The sequence below is a fragment of the Idiotropiscis lumnitzeri genome, chromosome 9, assembly GCF_059441095.1.
Source record: "Idiotropiscis lumnitzeri isolate Australia: NSW breed Sydney's pygmy pipehorse chromosome 9, RoL_Ilum_1.0, whole genome shotgun sequence".
Taxonomy (NCBI): Eukaryota; Metazoa; Chordata; class Actinopteri; order Syngnathiformes; family Syngnathidae; genus Idiotropiscis; species Idiotropiscis lumnitzeri.
Window position 1 is genome coordinate 13,284,820 of NC_142399.1, and position 19,181 is coordinate 13,304,000.

The window sequence follows — 19,181 nt, forward strand, 5'->3', positions numbered from 1 at the left end:
GAGCCGATGAGTTAAATTGGGCATGACAAATTTTATAAACAGAAATATATTATGGGACAAAATTCCTGACGTCCCTCTGCTAGCATAAACTCTCAAGAAAAGTTTATCCTATACCGCCCATCTCACCTAACTAAGAGAATAAACAAAAGGGACAATATTGACATCTGTATCCAACAGACTCGTAAACAGTTAACGGGCTGCAATTACATTGTGCCTCTCCCTCTTAATACTATTTACCAGCTCTTTTATGTCCGCTTACCCTGCTCAGTGTTCTGGGTGGCGGATGTGTGGGATCCCAGCGGACTAAATCGCACGCAATTGCGAATGAGGCATTGAGTAAGAAACTGACCCCATACCAGCTGTGTGAACATCAGCTATAGGTTCCACAAGACTGCCAATAGCCCCAAAACACCCAAAAGCAATGGTTTATGTATCGTTTACATACTTGAATAGGACAATGAAATTTGTCTCATTGAATTATTGAATGCAAAAATTTAAATCAACACTCAAAGTTATCTATTATAGTATTCTATACTTTAGACGTTTTATAGATCCAGGCTGCTTCAGGGAAGGATGCCATGGGAAAACATTCATCAGACTGCACAAAAAAAAAAAAAGTTCTCAAAGAGGAAAACATCGCAGTGTGTCACCACAGAGTTTTTAATGTTGACCTAAATTGGCTTGTTCTACTCTTCGATAGCCGCAGCTCTAATGGTCTTTTTTTTTAATGACCATCTTGGAAGATGACGGTAAATTGGGGCTTTGCTTAAGATCGGCCCACAAGCCCCAAATATTTACTTTGCTGTCGTTACTATTTATGCATTTCTCTCATACTATCATTAAGCACGCGGACACACTACTTTGGAATGAAAATGTAACCATCAACATTTAAGCATGTCTCTCCACTTGAGCCAAAAGCATGGATTACTAAAATACATTATAATCCCATTTTGACAAGTAATTACTAGAAAATTGCCAATCCTTCCGTGACATGTCTCCAAATATGTCCTGTTGGCTTGTGCGGCGTTAAATGGTTTTATTTACAAGTACCGAGGGGTCGGTGCTATTTAACACAAGCAGTGTGTCATGTGGCAACAATTCAGAAGGAAAAAAAAAGACTCATCCGGGAAATATGTTTGTTAAGCGTTGGTAACTCATGAATAACAAAATATATAGTAAACAATGATATAGGTGTTTGGTTGATGAAGATAATGGGATTGAACTGCTTTTTTCCTTTCCATAAACAAACCCCAACATTAGATATTTTTCTAATCTCGAAGAAATAAAGACACACACACTACTCTAGTAATAACACAAATGCATTTCAATAGTAACATGTAAAATGATTAAAACACCAATCACAAACACACCAGGAGATATTGTTGAGCTAAACCACACTCTCTAGAGTAGAAAAAACTAACAAGAACTCAATCTGGGCTTAGTTTTAAACAACTATAACACAATAGAAAAAGCAGAGTGATGTCACCCTCACGCATTAAACTGCACAATTACACATTTCAATGGTAACACTACAAAACAGGCAAGACATACCGGTATCTCCATGTACAAAAAAATTAAATACTAATTTCTACAAAAACTCAGAAGAATCACCATGTCAATAGACAGATAAGATCTACTTTATAATATACAAGCTTGGGTCAATTAGTGGAGGCCAGAGTTCAAAGTAAACATGTGGCGAAGCTGCATTTGACTGCCTTGCTGCACACAAATGAGATAAGCTGTCGACAGAAGTGAAGTCAGATACAAGTGTTAATGCTTTTAAATCCAGGTTAATTTATTTCTCATACCTTTGATATTGGCCTTATTTTTTTCTGCTTTGCTTCTGAATGTTGTTAACTGTTTGTAAATGCTCGTCTGTGTTGTATCTTTGCTTTTGTGAAGCACATTGAGTTGCCTTGAGTATGAAATGTGCAATATAAATAACCTGGCCTTGCCTTACCTATAATAAATGCAAAGGCACAAAAAAATGACCTTGTCAATCTATAATTATTTGGTGTAAAGCAAAGCACCTTGAAAGTGTCGCCTGCTCGCGAGTAAATGTGATGTAAAGAACACAGAGGAGTCAGGCAAATCGCCTCAATAATTTGCCTGCTTCTCCTTGTTTATATTGCCATGGAGGGTCAGGACAGGTTGAGGGGGTTTTATTTCATGTGGGAGGCGAGGCGGCATAAACCAATGAACACGGTGGTCTGTGTTCCCCTTCCCTCGTTCTATTAATTTATTTCTCTGTGACAGTGATTAATGAACACAGTTGTACCATGTTCTCCTCCCACCTCCAACACGCCACATCCCCAACTAATGGAGTGTGTGGCAGGCAGGATCCATGCATGGTCAGCAGAATCTGTCTATTGTGTGACTTCAAGGTGGCTGTTTTGTGTTCCCGCCATAATGGCAGCGTGTGCTATAGGGAGGCAGCAGATGGTAGGCAGGCAGGCTATGTTCCTAACAGGCCCTTATTACTGAAGTAATGCACAGTTATTATGGATGTTTAAGACAAAAAGCCTGGCAAACCGTGGGTTTGGATGGAGAAATGAGAAAAGAAGGGAAAAAGGTCAGACAAAGGGGAAAATCCATCAGCGCACTCAGTAGTCACACTCAAGGAAGAATAATGTCAGCTCGTGGCCTTCCTTCCAAGCGTAGCGACTAATGACTATATGTAAGCAAATCAGACTATGTGAAAGATGGCCAACATTGTTTGGCTGTACCTTGGTTCTTGGTTTAGGGTACTGACATGGGAAAATTTGATGTAACAATGAACTAGTTTACACAGTAGTGTAAGAATTAGTCATCACATAGTGCGACGAGCGGTGCTCGGTTACTAGCATACTTGCTGTTTTTCATTTGATTGTTTCATTTACTATTATTCATACATTTATATGACTTATTGTGGAAAAGTGTTTTTCATGCAAATTTACTGTAATTACCACTTTACTACTGTGTAACCGAAGGATGTAATAGACTCCAGTGCCTTGCATGAGAAGTTGGTTTATAACAGCACCTAAGTAACAAACCAGCAAAATGAGGACCCCTTGTAAAAATAAAAACACTGCTTTCAATTACTGATCTCAAAAAGGAGAAATCGTGGACGCAGTTTTCCGTGGAATCCAAAAATGAATTCCAGGAAATTCTATCCAGTCAGCGGCAGAGCCAAGTTAGACGGTAATTGTCTTTTACTCAAAAGCCTTTTGACGAAGAAGAAAAAGGTGCAGTTAAAAAAAATGAGCCATTATGGCTGTAGGATTCCATCATTTAGTTTTGAGGGAGGACGATAAAAGGTAACAACCCATCATAGTTTTTGTGGCCTTTTTGTTTTAGTCATATTAATGTTAAAAAAAGGCAGTTACGAGTCAGATGCAATGTGAATCGAATCATTGCACTTTTGGTTATCACTGTTTCCTGCAAAGTAGCCATAAAATCCTCCCCAAAAGAGACCCTAATATAATTTTTATCCTCTGATGTCAGATAAATATCTTGATCAATTTGGATGTATAAAGCAGCCCATCTGATGTGCAAGATCTTAAAATAATCTCCTGACACTGTGGCCTTAGAAGTTGGGCACATAATAAAACAGAGTGAAGAAAGTTAACGTATTCCCTCTACCACCCTGAGATTAATACTTAGCTGTCAGTGATATGCCATTTTTATTTGCCAGAGCAGAACATAATGTCAGCCAGCTCTGACAAATTCCTTATTAATCTCTTCTGCAATATGACTAAGCAAGAGTAGATAGAAGTCACCCATCCCAAAGCTGAATTAGACAGGTTTTATCTCTTATTCTCTGTTCTTCACACATTCATCATCACTATTAATGTTTTTCGTTGCTCTTTAAAATTAATTCCTGACACAAAAATTCCTCATTGTTGATTATCTGCAGATTGTGTGACGATATACTAAATTACATTAAATTAAGCATGACTGTTTGTCTTGTATCTTCATTGTGGAAACTCCTGGAACAGTCAATTTTAAAGAGTATATATATTTCTATCTGTTTATATATAAACTGTCTAAATCCAAGACTCTAATTTAGTGCATATATTTGATTTGTGGAGAATCTTTTTACAGTACATCTCTCATACTTTATATCAATGTATTTACACTGACAAAACAACCCACATGCACAAACATCCATCCAGCATGTAAATAGATACACAATGGTACAAAAACAGAATGACATGACATTACTCCACTCCACTGGCCACTCAACATTTCCCTGTGGCTTTTGCTTTACCGCAAGCACGCTTATGTGGGTATGCAATTTGCAAGTTTTAAAGGGATCTAATTCCCAAAGATACGACTGCCTCCTTACACTGCGGTCACAGTGACAGATGTCTTGGTTATACCTGAATTGCATCCAAATACGTACGAGGTCTGATTTGGATATGAATTTCCAGGCATTTAATTCTGTTACACTGACTAATGTTCATGATTGTCCATTAGTTCAATCATGGAGTGCACATGCTGACAACAACTGCAAGATTTGGGGTCAGATACAGTTACTTGGTTAGCCTGGGACACAGACTTTAGATTACATGGTAAGTAAACTGTTCAATTCTTTGTAATTACGTACTCATTGATATATTCTAGAGCATCCTCCCGAGTCCATTTTGCCCTATGATCAAGGTCAAACAGTTTGTTTAGCTCCTATGCTGCAGGGCTACTTTGAACCTTGAGGTCATCACAGACCTGTGATCATGATCAATTTTCTTTAATAAAGCTATGTGTAATTGAGCAATATTAAATGTGCCTCTGTTCCAAGCAGGCAGGAAGTAGAAGCCAGCCTGGTCCCCGACATGTTTTGACCTCCAGAGGCAGAGGCCAAGCCTTGATGCAATCATCCTCTCCTCCCACAGCCAAATTAGGGTGCAATGAAGGTTAGAGGCCAAGATGATTACACCAATTTTCCACCTCATGGACTTCATCATATAGTGAATCAGGCAGAACTCCAATGGGAAGCAAAGTTCCAAGATGCTCGGTGCTTTTATTATTGGCCTTTGACTGTTTCATGGTGACAGGCTACAGCTAGTCAGACAATTTGGATGTGTCACATAATGTTCATCAAGACCCGCCAGGAAGGGGAGAATCCAAGTGCAAAGCAAACAAACCCAAGGGCATATTGCTTGTGCTTCACTGACCATTTGAGTCCTCCATAAACCCACAATTAAAACAATGAGCCACATTCCATGTCACTCCACAGTTGCATGAGATCACATTTTACACCACAGTGTTTATGTTTCACCCTACTCGGTGGTGATTTAAAACTGTGCGGGCTCCGTTTTAAGTTTTCAGTGGAATTAAGATCGCAAAGTTTCAATGATGAAGCCAAAGTAGGTCGATGTCTACCTGAGAGTAAAATTGAAGGCGGTTTCATTTACTCGGCATCATACTTGATATTTTTGTGATCAATTCATATAGTTTTTTCTTTATAAAACCATCAGCTCCAGAGTACACACTAAGGTAGAAGTGAAAGTGACAATCCATTCCATTCAGAAAACTGTACACTAGTCTGGCAAACCAGACTTACCATCATTCCACGCCTCAGCATTTTCTATCACTGTTCACAGATACTGTTTCGATAAAAATATAGGCCAAGAAAAGTACAACATGCATTTTCTCCCTCTTTCATTTCATGGCTCCAAAATAAAATGCAACCTCACCACGCCAGCTGATGCAAATAGCACAGATTCTATGATCATGACTTTAACGGTCAAGCACAAACTTTTTTTCCACTGCATGTGTGAACAGGTAAGAGGCCGATCATCTGACTCTAAATTCTCTGTGGACAGACCACCAAGCAAACACCCCTAATGTGCTAGTACGGCCTGCGGGGACCACTACAACAGAGATGATAAAGCGGGTGTGAATACAGATAGGTGTCACAGTCTTGAGGGAGGTATGGAAGCCAGTGAAATTAGTTTCTGGTTTATTGAGTCTTATGATATAAAGTCCTTAGAAACCACATACCGGTAACTACAAACTGAAGGTCTCAGTGTGCTAAGAAATCTTCCAGGTAGGGGGACAGGCAAGGCTGTGTAGAATTAATCAAAAATGATTTTTACAAAAGAGTTGGTTTGGCACCTTGACAGCGCTAACGAGAATACATAGATGTAGCAGATGTGGACCAATCGTGGAGGTAAATGCACCCCTCTGTCGCCTTATTAGATATTCAAAGAGAGTGAAGGGCTGAACAGAGGAAGCTAGCAGGAGCCAGAGTCTTTTTGTTTACATCGCAGCACACACTGACCTTGGCCGCCCCCATGACAGACAAAGAACAATAAGCAGAAGAGATAAAAAAAACAAAAAGAGGTCAAAGCACAGAGTATATACTGACTGCCTCGTAATTCCCCCTACATTGTCTTTCACAATGCACAAGGGGAAATACCCTCATTGGCTAATGCCCATCCCCAGGTGCACAAACTTACGGGAGAACACATCAAACAAACTCTGGAGTGACTGCAAGAGTCGCTCCTCTTGCATGAGCTTTAAAAAAGACTTTGCACGCTCTGTCTGTATAAAATTCATGGTTTGCTTCTGAATCTAGGGGATTACACAGGAATCTGCACAAAAAGGAAATTGACGGATACCGGAATTCAGCATAAATACTGCCAAAACCCTCGGAAAACTTACTGAGACGTCTACAGATGTAGATGTACAGCAGTATAACAGTTGAAACACAAGCATGAGGAGGTGCACGTTAGGAATTCACTCCTGTTGGCTGTAGTGCAATGCCAAGGTCGCTGCCCCCCCACCAGGGGTCTCGCCACACCTCATCGTTCAACAATTGTGTTCTCAAGCGTAAAAGTTAAAAGATAGCCGTCTGTTTTTTCGTCCAAGTTTGCGGTCAGGACTGCTGATTATTTGAAATAGGCCTTATAATGGAGGTAGATGACAAGAACAAGTGTGCCTTTCCTCTGGGTGCGTTTTAGCCAGCAGCGGCTCAATCTGGAATGTGCCGGGTTCAGATGAGTCTAAAGCACATGGGTCACCCGTGATTGGACTCTATTTCATTTGGTTCAGGGAACAGTAAGTATTTACCGAGCATAAATTACATTCCCACTGCTCTTTTAAATCTCAGTATCTACATGCGCTCAATCAGTTACAGACATACAGCAAAAAAGAGTCTGCCAGGATACACTTGTGAATTATGTCAGTGACCCAGAGGGAAATAATCAGAATATATCCAGTTAAGTACATATTATTCAAGTCAACAGAAATAAATAAATAGCTAAATAATAATAAATGTGCTCAATCGGTAGAAAAATTTAAAAATGCTTGAAGCCACATGACAAAGGAATTTTTCTTTATGCTCCTTAGAGCTTTAAAGAGTTTTAACTCCATCATAGAGGAGGTCTTGTTGTTTGTCATAAAAAACAAAACGAGATGCATTTTTTGTTTTATTGTCCCCTATATCATGATTTGAGGAGGAAATTATTCCGCAAACTGTCAGATGTGAGTATGCGTGTGTATATTTGTTTGCAATGTAAGAGGAGGAAAGACTGTTTAAGTAAAATCCATTTTATTTGGCTCAATTTCTCTTTCCTGCTTGGATGTTACGCAAGGGGGACTCATTGTTTGATGTATTTGTGAATGGCTGCTTACAGTTTATGTTTGTAAACTCATGCGGGCTGGTCACATTTGTGCATGACACTAAATAAGAAATAAACAAGCAAACAAACCGTGCTCATTGCCTCACTGCCTGAAGCGCCAGTTTTCAAAAAGTAGCTAAACACGCGACTGCATGTTGTCGCTGGCCACCCGTTGCTGTCATCCTTCCATTCCGCTACATTAGTAGGAAGCGGGATTGAAATCTTTTCTCCTTTAAACTGCGACAACTACCGTTCCCAAATCGTTTAGGTCTGCAAATGCCATAGAAAGTAGGCACGTCCAACAAGTTACCTTGTAAACCAAACCCTAATTGCAGTTCTTACCGGAGGTTGCACCTATTATTCACCCAAAGGCTCATAGGGTGTTGGAATAAGTTGGATGAAGCAGATGAGTGCATTTAAAAGACAAATGCTCATGGTTTGCCTTCCAAATTAGCACAAGAGTGGATGTGATGGATGCTGTGAGCAATGGGGAGTGTCGAGCCCCCTCCTGGCCTGATTGAAAAAGGGAGTCTCCTGCCCATTTGGTCAGCCAGCTGGCTATCTGCCCAGCGCCTGCCAGGCAGCACATTGCCATTGTTCTGTAGCTGTTTCAGCGGGAGCTGGGAATTAAAGTGAACAGGACAACAGATTTTCCTTGTTTATTCACATGAGAACAAAGCATACTGCTGCCACATCAAGGACCATTAATGCACTAGAGTGGGTGATGAAGTGAAAGGTCCATCTTATTCTAATAAATAAACAAACGTGAACTAATTTGTGATGATGAAGAAGTTACAATAACTATGACAACCACACCATGTGTGAATCGCTGAGCTATATGCTGTTGAATGTCAAGACTATGCAACAGGTAGGCGACTGTAGCTTACGTATCACAACAAGAAGCATGCATAGTTTTTGTTGCACTCCCTGTGTATCCAGTTCTTGCAGAATGCACCTCCTGTATGTTCACAACAGAAGGATACCATGCTCATTTCTGGCTGCTCCAGCAGAGCCCCCGTAAACAGAAAGTACAGCTCTGTGGCCCCACTCCAAAAGGGACCATCTGTCCTCTGAAGTGGGGGCTAGCCGCAACAATCTTCACTCTAATGGGAAGACTGAGAGGGACATGCAAGTTTTGATGTGGCCTAGCGGGCTTCCAGAATAAAACCACTATCTATTTCTATCAACAGACATCTCCCCTTCTGCTGATCCCCAGCCGCCTGCTGCCCACCCAGCTACTTCCATAATGACAGTCTGGCAGCAGTGCACTCCCCGGGAAGAAGTGAGAAAAAAAACCCAAGGAGGACAGAAATGGTGAGAACGGCAATCTCATTTTGCAAATAGGCCAAGCTGTCAACAAATCTAGGAGAAGTTTAATTATTTATTTCAACATTATAACACATGTTCCTGTTGTATCTTTTGTATTGTTGGTAAGGCCGGTGCTAATAAATAACTGATTCATGACCCACACTTTAGCTACAAAAGTGGCTAGCTGCACTTGCAAACCAAGTGGTGCACAACTGATGAAGCAAATTACCCAGAACTAAACTCCACTGCACTGGTTGACCCATACTGCACGAGCAAAGGGCAACATCGACCACTGGAGGGGCTTGTAAAGAGAGCATTGCCTGAACCTTCAGCTGAATGTTGGATGGCAGAATTATAACACGGGAATTTATCGTAATAATTGATTATTGGATTAAACATTTTGTCAATATTGTGCAAGTTGCCATTTGTTTCTCTTCATTCAATTGCCAGTGGTCTTAACAACAACATGAGGTCAGCTTTGGAATGTTAAGCTAATACTGCACACAACTACGGAAGTAAATGGTTTTGGTCGATTATAATTTATTTTATCAATAGAACTGAAAAAAAGGCAACAATCTAATATGTGAAATCGGACCACTTGCATGTGCCAGAGAGATTTCTGATTTTTGCCTTGCAAACAAGAGAACAGTTAGCACCAAAACCAAGACACGCTTCCGTACTGAACAACAAAAAAATAAGAATGAGAAGTTTCTCTTCTGCAAATTCTGTCCAACTACATTGAGTGCAATACAACAAAAACATTTACAAGCATCACCAGGAAGCGCATACAACCTAACTGATATTAAGTATGTGTATGCTCACTCACTAGTAATTTTCTTTTCAAAGTATGTTTTTCACACCTTATTTGGTCTTGTTGACATAAATCTGGCAGCTATAAGAGACGGAGAGGATTCAGCCCTCGGGTCACAAGCTGAAAGCTCCAACACTGACAATAGTGTAAGTTTAGTCGAGCGGAAAACGTGAAGAGAAGAGAGGTGGACACAAGTAAGCACAGATGTGGATGAATCACATATATTAACCATGCAAGAGCTTCCTGTGTTGTCTCTGCCAAAACACACACTTGTTGACATGAACTGACCCAACTACTCATTATCTATTTCCATTTCTTTACTTTGCTTTTAAATGTCTCTTGTGTTTTTATATACTTTTGAATGCTGTATTTCTAATGACATGATGCACACCGAGCTACCTTGTGTATGAACTTCGCCTCGCCTTGCCTATAAACAGACATGAGAAGAGAAATGCATCCAAACGGAGACCATCTACATTCCTAGTTAACATGTTTACTTACTTACAGGAGTTCTTTTTTACTCAAGCGGTAAATCCTCAGAGGTGAGGATGTGAATCTTTGTAAAGCAAGATAATGAGCACACTCGGTAGATGCCATGTCTGCATTAAATCCATCAGCCACTTGTTGAGTAGAAGCCACCCAACAACTCCCAGAGCCAAGAAATCCAAACCAAAAGACAGGTTAAAAAATAGTTTGGGGAACTCGGCTTTTTTTTTTTTTTTTTTTGTACAAAATAGTGCGTCCCAAAGTTTGGCGAAAAGTTATGGAATAAGAAGCTAAAAGTAATTAAGGACAAGTCTGGCAGCCATCATGGAGTCAATTTGGTGAACTGCATACAGCTGCTCCTTAATGCACACAAGTCTACCCCCCCCCTGTGACAAAGCCACCAACAGCTGAAAGACACATTAGCATTAGCATATGTGAGAGAAAGTTGTTGGCAGCCCTGGGTGGGGGCAGAAATTGTGCATGTGCGTGTGTCTGTCTGTTTTAGGAGGATGGTGACATTCAGAACTCCTCTGCCTGACAGGAAGGACGGCGAGGGAAAATTCTGTTTTCTTTAGTAAAGATGCATTGCAGAAGCCGGTGACCTCCAAAATTATTTTTGACAGCTGACATTTGAAGTTAGACAAGATGGAGGAAGTCGCATACGCCATTCATTTGAACAATAACATGGTATGGGGTAGAAGATTAAAACACACTGCGGGTGAAAACCAGCCACCAAAATTGCCTTTCACTAAGAGCAGCTAATCTCTCTCTCATTTGCCAGACAATGACCATGCATATTTAGACATAGCAGAGGCAGTACTAAAAGGGTGAAATTGAAGAAAAGGCAGTGTTATATAAAGATGGGACTTTTTATTTATTTATTTTTCTGGTACCAACCAATTTGTGTCTGTACTACTGAGCACTGATTCAAGTGAACTCAAATGGTACCATGTTTTGGTGCCAAAACGGATCCTTCTTTCTCACTTTTTTTGGGGGGGAGTATCTAACTACTTGGGAGTGACATGTTTTCCAACAATACTTGACCATAGGTATATTTGCCTGTGGATGAAATAGCAAAATATTGTGGACAAAACACACCTCTTTGTTGTTGTCACACAGGCCTACACACCTACTTTTAACAAGCATGTCTTCTTTTCACACCCATTTACATACCAAACTGGCATTCACCTGCTACTAGATTTGATGAGTTAAAGGTATTGAATGTGCGCTTGTTACATTGGGGTTGTATAAAAGTGTACAACAATTCTCATACTAGAACAATGAAGTATACTAGTCAGCTGGGTAGGGTTGTAGTATGTGAAGCAGGTTGTTTGGGGAGGAAGTCAACCTTGTTTAACAAGACAGCTAAATACAGCACAGGATTTTGGGGTAAATTTAGTTTTGATTATAGAGTACTTGTTTGGTAAAACATAAACATGCTTAATTGGAAAAACAGTAAAACTGAGTGTTTCTATCCACTTCCTCATGAATTTTTGCTCGATCTGACTGGTTGGAGGTGGGAGCATGATAATAGCAGGAAATGGCAGACTTTAATCTAGTTGAATGAATGAATGGCAGTAAGTACGCCTCTTTGTGCCACATTCTGCTTTGATCCAGCCTCCGTAGGCATGTTCCCAGCTTTGATTTGAGTGAATGGGAAGGAAGGAGTTTTATTTGAGGAGTGGGAAGCCCCGGGAGGTAACACTTAAATTTTCTTGTCACTGCATCCTAGCAGACACACAAAGTATTCATCCGGCTACGCGCATGCAGCAGAGCTTGTGGAGGAGCACACAAATTCAAGAATACTGTCCGTTTGCACATGCAAGAGCGGCTCGGATGGGTTATTTACATAGCAAAGCAAAGGTGGCCATTACAGAAATGGAAACAAAAGATCCACTTTCAAATGCTACACATCAAGGTCTGTGATTCAAATAAACATAACAGTTGAGGGGTTTGGTTAATACCCCCGATTGCAAAAGGGGGCATTTTAAAAGGAGCACATTTTACTGTGATCTGCAAAACGTTGAATTGATGCAACCGGACATGTCCTTGTTCCCGTCAACAAACAAAGGCAAGCTCAGTTGCCGCAATACAACTTTTGCAGAATACCGTGACCCGGATAACTGAGAATCTACACAGAAATACTTTTACTGTGACATTTGGGGCTTCTTTAATTAAGACACAACTTGTTCCTATGGGTTTCATTTTCCACAAACTTCTGTCTAATTTCTCGTTTCACTTCCAACACTGCATTCATTTCTTTGCATATCATAATCAGCTTCTTTTTCTCTAAACTCAGTGTTGTTCTGAGTTGTATTGTGCATATGGACCTTGATGATTGTATCATGAAATGGTATTAACTCGCCAATAAACACAGAGTGATAAAAAAAAAATAACATTATGATTGATGATTATAACTGGTATGGAAATTTGAGAAAGCGGAAAAGTCTCAAAATGCAATTTTATTTTCAGCAAGATAATTGTAATGATGAAATATCCTTTAGGGATGAGCATGTAATCAAAATCTATTGCCATTCCTCATCTTTTAGATGTTTCTGCAATTTTTGGCCGATTGTTGACCGATTGTTGATTCCTTTCATCAACATGGGGGACAAAGAAACAGTATGGTTGCGTGAAAGACAGTCACTGAGGTTTGTAATAACACTACTTAAACGAGTGGAACTGCATAATGTGGCAAGGACCAAAGTCTTCAGCCTGATTGCTTCCCCCAGCGTCTATTTAATGATCTACAGAGAACCAAAGACACCAGCATCCGCCTAGACTGAGTATGAGTGACGATAGGCAGGAATGTGATGCATTTGCCATCCAGTATTTTTAGTCCTGCTGATAACAGCATGCCACGGAAGGACAACGTTCTCCTTAGTTATGCAGAGTGGGAGCGAAGCTGTTAAGGGAAATGCCATTTTCTTCCAACAGAGAAGCTGAACAGCTGGCAAGCAACAGGCAGGACACTACCACTCCTACCACTCATCCACCTCTCAGTGTGTTCTGTAAATTTTGTTTGGATTCATCGTGAAGCAGGGGGGACGCTCAGCCGCCACCATTTTTCCACCACTCTGCCACTCAGCACAAGAGAGCATGAAAGACAAGGGGGCTGTGGGCACGAGGTGAGGCGCTGGAAAGTAAACAGTGGCTCATATCCTTCGATCTCGTTGCTAGGCAACTTTTTTGCTATGAGTGACAGCAGACGTCCTTTATGAACAAAGGCAGAAGTAAAAGGAAGGAAAGGAGAGACTGGTGCGGGGATGAACAGTCGCTGAGTGAATATCTAAACAGAGATGTGCAATGGGACATTGAACACAACAAGAGGTACACCTGAACAAACTAATGAGATCTACGATAAAAGCATTGTATTTACCTATTATAATTTATAGTGGTGTACAATGCTAATACATTGCCTGACTCTTGTACAGTAAAATCCTGCATACGAAGCTAAGAAATATCTCAGTCTGTCAGGAAGTGCTTCACCATTTTAAATTAACATAATATACGATACAGATTTATAATACAGAATCAACACATTCAACTGAGCGGCAGTTTTGGATACTATTTTGGAGGATCACATACTTAGTCAACTGACACTTCAACCATCACACAAAATATATTTGGTATCATAAAGCAGGGACCAGGAAAACACAACATCAGAATTATTGACAAATGATGGTAAACAATCATTAGAAATTGCTAAACACACATTCAAAAAGTCTTTATCTTCACTTTCTTTCTCACAAACACATGTGAGGTTGAAAAGACCGCCGGTTTGTCCGCTGTCAGCATGATATGTCTACATGTCTGTTATTGGTTTGGGCACCTTTGCCACTCCCACATTCAGGATTCATCCATGCTAATATAATTGTGTGTACAGTTTCACATTTCAACACATCTTAAATGAATTGCAAACATGTGTTTAATATCAGTAGAAAACCCATGAAGAGTACTGGGTTTTAATGCAGCCAACAAATCAGTTTTAGGCATGAATTAGCAGACGTCAGGCCTTGCTAATATTTAAACAGCACAGATGATCTTCCTCATCCAAAATGATGATACAATATATATATATATATATATATATTTAATTATTTATTATTATTATTTTTTTCCACAATTGTAGGTGTTAAATTGAAAACCCGCAGAATGATCAGTATCACCGCGATGGCTTTCATTGGATCTTTGGCAAAAAAGAGAGCGGGTTGCCAGATTAGCGGTGTTACTCTGCAGATGTGTGCGGAGGTAGTCAAGAAGGAAAGGGAAAATGACACTAGAAACCATATTGTAAACAGCAGAATAATAGTACAGGCAATGTGGCCGATGCTTTTAAATGACAGCAGAGAATGCCAAATGTTTGCAGCGTAACAATTTTGAGAAGTGAAGTGTGCCTCAAATAAACAAAAAGCAGATTTGCGTGGTTCTCAAATCATGGTCCATTCGCGCAAAATATGAGCTCAAAACTGAACTTGTGCAAAACCAGTTAGAAATGACACAAGCCTTAAATCAAACCTTTCTGAGAGAAGTAAAAATTCTGGTCGTGACTTAAGACACAATGACAAAGACTTTATTGCGGTTCATTTTAGTGTGGTTTAAAGATAAAATATGAAATGAATTACTTATGGGAGGTATGCAAGCACACTCTTGTAATTGCACTGTAATTATTGGAAGATTTGCCTGTCAGTCTGAAAATGGCACTGTCATGATTAGAAGATTAGGCTGCCAATCAGTCAAATCACTTCCTTGCAATGGAGAAGTACGCCCTCTCATATGACAGCAACCGCATCATCATTTCAACAAGTTTTATAAAAACTACAAGTGTGTTTTACAACATCTGACTTAGTTCTTCCTTTAAATAACCAGTCTGCCCAGTAAATATCTCTAACTTAACTTCCTTAGCATGTTCTTAGACTCATTACGGTACAGTCGTTAACAAATGTTAGCTAGATATGATTCAAATTACAGGTTTGCTTACGTTCAGGCATTGATTCTGATTATGCTTTAAAATGGAGAGAGAGTTAACAATTCAGTGAATGAATTGTGACATTTTTTTAATGGGGATGAGTTTTTAAACATACATGGAATACATTTATTTTAAAAATAAAGTAAATTGACATTAACAACAGTACCTAGAATAAATATGGTTTGACAATTAATTAATGGAATTCATCACGGAAAGCTACAATCAAAACTCATTCATAAACTACTTTTCCGAGTTGCAATGAGGGCACTTGTAGTGCCGGCATAAATTCAGGTTTTCAGCCATGGTGGAATCATTTTGAGGCTACTTTGTGTTAGGTTCATAGACAAGACTCTCGTTAGATCTGCTGGCTGATATTCCACTCGGCCTCAATGCAATGACACCATACCATCAAAAAGTGAAAATACATTTCTTGATTTGCACCTTTAACCGTACTTGCACATGAATGTAACCTGCTCACCACAATTTAAAAAAACATCAATTAAAAGATAACCTCTTGCATCAAGCCTTTGTTGCTTGACATAGGTCCTACCTTTTTTTTTTTCTCAAAGTGATGTTCACCCACCTGTTGCTTTAAGTTTGACGAAAGTAACTTACTGTACAATAGTTAATCAATGTCTCTAAAGGGAAATCTGATTACATGAAAATGTATTCTACAGAAACAATTCATCACGTTTGTGAGAATCAGGCAGTCCTGATTTGTCACACACTCGTTTATCTTTCTTTTCCCATTTCCCACGACAGCCGACAAGACAGACAACAAATGGGAAATGGTCCAACTCTGAAACAACAGACCAATTTGCATTGATGCTGGATTGAAACAATAATAGCCCAGCTGTATTAGACTAACAATACATTAAAAGTGCACTCGTCAAAGTATAAATTACCATCAGTGCATTATCAGCGGCCAGAGCTCACCAATAAGTGACTGAAGGGGTAGATGGAGGGTGGATAGAAAGAAGCAATGGGAAATGGCCAGAGTTATTTCCATTCCCCCTGCCCGTTTATGGAAACATTATGGGAGTGAGGCTCTGTTCTCATGGAGGAGGAAAACGATTTGGCAAGTGAGTAAGAGGCAGGAGTAAGTGAAGGCGAGTGTGGGTGGGTGAAAAAAAAGGTAGGAGTGGCTAGAAAAATACTTCTTTTAGCAGTTTTTCTATTGAAAAGACTATGCTCTGTGTGTGTCCGGCATTGTTTAGTGCTGCCTCTGGCAAAGGCCACAAAATCCCCCATTTATCTAGCCTGAGCATCCAGCCTTATTGAGAAAAGGACCGTGAAAGGCGAGCAACCATCACATGTGCCAAGGTGACATGGCTTTTCCCTTGTTAACACTTAAGTATAGCATCCAGCGTGCACACAACAACACAGTCCTCATCGCTGTGAGGGATTACTCTGCTGACATACCGGCAAAAACTAGTACATCTGTTCCATATATTTGCATTTCTTTGGTGGAGATCACAATGCCCCACTTGACTCGACCCTGGAAAGCGAACATTCTCAGTCAGGCGTGAGAAACCCACCCCATCAATGAGGCCTTTTTCCACCCTTTGGATTCTTTAGCCGGTGTAACAGCACATCGCAAGGAGCAGCTTGCATAGAACACAATCTGTCAGCCTTGAGACAGACTGTCCCAGTTTGCCATGATTGGCTCTCATCAATTCCTATTTACTCTCTGTTCTTAGACTCAAAAAGGGGACCAAGTGCCATTCTAGGACATTGCAATGTGTGCTATTCAGCAATCTGCAGCTCTAATTGCAGAGTGTGAGGAATTCTCTACATCTCGAGCAATGAGGCCCAACAGCTGCAGCTGGCATGGCATGCGGTGGGTGTGTTAAAGTGAGGTTTGGCTTCTAAAAGGGTGTCAAAGACTAATCCCCCACTGGGAGCCACCCACACCTACGCATGAGTACACACAAAAGCTTGCATGCAAACGCACTAACAAGTTCCGAATCACAATGTGCATAGGACCAACAACAACCGACTATATAACTTCTTTGAAGGGGAAATTCAGATTAAACACCGCGGCTCCATGTCCAGCACATCAAGAAAACTTTTCACATGCGTTCACACGTCAGACAAAAGTATTAGCTTTTGTCATGAATAATGGTGATGGGCCAATCTAAATTTGCGCACCATCTAAAATGTTATCGCATCAGGAAGTATCACCCTTCTTGTTTGGAAAACCATGATGTGTACAGCACACTCATATCGTCACACTAGTAACCTAACGGACCAACTCAATTTTATTTTATTTTTTTGCCAAAGTCAAATTTTCGCGCAAAATGAATCTGTAGGGCAATGCTGATGTTGCAAAAACACATATCTCAAAGACACAAGATGAGTTGGGCAGTTATGTTATTTGTGGACCATATGCATACAGGCCTCCATGAACATGCAATGTACCTCCAGACTACACATTAGCCATGAGACAGCGGGAAAGAAAATATGACACTTTAAAATTTGCTTTCCTCCCCAATTCATAGCTAACTGATCATTTTTAATGGAGTGGCATTCCCCATGTGAATGTTCTGAACTCCTATTTAATTGACAGTGGCCTATTGAGCAGAATTATGTTTCCCCAAAAGTGGTGCCAAACTGGAGGTCAATGGAGATGCAACACAAATTCCCATGACTGTCATGTTCTTCTAGAGACTACAAACTAATTGAGGGGGATTCAAACAGCATCTCTATTGGTCACAGCCAAATACTACACATTTGTCACCAATTATTATGTCCATCAAAAATACTCGCAGAATAAGAGAAGCCATCCTTCCATTATATGCTTTCTATGTGCCTTTGACAGGCAGAGGACACATTATTGACCCAAGAAAAAGTACCAGCAAATTAGTCTCATAATTACAGGTACATTTGTGTAGAGTGCATCGTGAAAGGCAGCATTTGCCCAAGAAATAGACAGCTGGACAAGCCCACAAACTATATGTGACGTCAACCATCAAAAGTGCGTCAGAGAGGAAGTCATGTGAATGTGCATGTTCTGTTTTCCCTGTTCAACACAATGCAAGTCCCCATCCTCCTCTTCCTGAAAGTTAAATGGCTAAAGTGTCTAGTGAGATAAGTGCAGATGAATTCATTCCATCCACAAGAAGTCAAGTGCACTGATGAGACCTGACGTGAGGCCCCCCAAGTGACTGAGTGACCTTTAACCTTGAGAACTGATCGAGGCCACCGATCTGATGAGATGGACGTGAAGCGAGGAGGGAAGCTCGATAAATTGAGGACATATATGAAAATGTGTGCGTGTGTTTGGGATCAACAATAGTCATTATAATATTGTGACTTGTGCATGCTTTTCATTTCAATTCCACACTGCTATGTCATATACAGTATGATATATTATAATAATACAAGACAACCATTACCTCAAATAAAAACTAAACAGTTTAAAACTATTAGCAAATAAATTCCTGAGGCAAGACCATGACCATGACCATGGGCATGTTTTTGATTTTACATCAACAAAAAACACACAGGAGACAAATACACGACACTGCTGCCATTCATGCCGTCAACAAAAAGGCCAGGGCTCTGTTTGAGGGTTGCCCAGGAAAAAGTTCTGAGTCTGAAATGTGATTGCCTTTCAATGTATATTAAACATAATGTCAGGAAATAATTAACAAAGACTCAAGCTTCTCTTTACACCCTCCCCCTCATACAAAGTCAAATGTCACCAGCACTTGAGGAAAATGAGCATCCATCGTGTGTGAATCTGCTGAGAATCAGATTGTTTACATGCAGCTGATGAACCTCACTGCAATGACACCGTTCATTTCAACAAGTCGTTTTATGAGAGAATTCCAAACTACTCCACATTTTTAGTGGGACAACGTTTTGAGTGGTTGACTGATTTTTCTCAGTGTGTCAGCACATTAAAAAAAAAATCCATCATCTTACATTGACCTCTGGTGTTTGCATCCACTGACTAAATGTGTATCTCGAGACTTGTAAACTCATTGTGGTTATACAG

At 40.2% G+C, this 19,181-nt stretch overlaps 1 protein-coding gene across 4 annotated transcripts in view; it reads right to left on the reverse strand.

The window, feature by feature from the left end:
* sipa1l2a (signal-induced proliferation-associated 1like 2, genome duplicate a) overlaps positions 1–19,181 on the reverse strand; it is a 72,253-nt gene that overhangs the window by 45,243 nt on the left and 7,829 nt on the right. The window lies entirely within an intron of this gene.